Below are 825 nucleotides of genomic sequence, written 5' to 3'. Positions count from 1 at the left end.
AGGTTGATGGAAAGTGGGTTGTGTCGCCGAGTGTTCTTTGGTAGGGAGGGGTGGGGGGGAAGGAGGTGGGGAGGTGGAAGGGAGGTGGGGGGATGGTGGGGGAGGAGGGGAGAAGGAGGGAGAGGGGAGGTGGAAGGGAGGAGGGGAGAAGTAGGGAGGGGGGGAGGTGGAAGGGAGGAGGGGAGAAGGAGGGAGGGGGGGAGGTGGAAGGGAGGAGAGGGGGAGGTAGGAGATGGAGGAGAGGAGGAGGGAAGGAGGAGGAAGAGGGGAAAAGGGGATAGAAGAAGAGGAGACGGAATAAGAGAAACTGAAGAGGAGAACAGGAGCAAAGAAAAGAAATTTATCTTTTGTGAAGGAGAGGAGAGAGAGAGAGGAGGAGATGGAAGGAGAGGAGGAAGGGGAGGAAACGAGATGGGAGGAGAAAGGGAGAAAGAGAGTAGGGGGAGAAGGGAGATGGAAGGAGAGGAGGAGGGGGAGGAAAAGAGAAGAGAGGGGAAGAAGGGAGGAGAAAGGGAGAAAGAGAGTAGGGGGAGAAGGGAGAAGAAAGGGAGGAGAATGGTGTGGAGGAGGAGGTGAAGGAAATGAAGAAGGAAATGGAAGAAGAAAAGGATAATGAGGGATAGGTGGAAGACAGAGAGGAGAAGGAAAGTGCTAAGCTATTTGTTACGAAAGGAGAGAATGAGATGGAGAAAGAGGAAGTAGAAAAAAGGAGAGAAAAAAAAGGAAGAAGAGGAGAAGGAGGAGAAGAAGGAAGGAACAGAGAAGAAAGGAACTATAATAATTCCAGATGAAAAAGAACTGGAGGAAAATACCAATAAAGGAGGA

General features: G+C 51.5%; 1 protein-coding gene across 1 annotated transcript in view; it reads right to left on the bottom strand.

The window, feature by feature from the left end:
- LOC119589213 (bestrophin-1-like) overlaps positions 1–825 on the bottom strand; it is a gene marked incomplete in the record, with an annotated part of 39481 nt that overhangs the window by 3501 nt on the left and 35155 nt on the right.

Source organism: Penaeus monodon, chromosome 25, assembly GCF_015228065.2.
Source record: "Penaeus monodon isolate SGIC_2016 chromosome 25, NSTDA_Pmon_1, whole genome shotgun sequence".
Classification (NCBI taxonomy): domain Eukaryota; kingdom Metazoa; phylum Arthropoda; class Malacostraca; order Decapoda; family Penaeidae; genus Penaeus; species Penaeus monodon.
The sequence above is the reverse complement of the archived record's forward strand: the minus strand, read 5'-3'. Positions and strand labels throughout refer to the sequence as shown.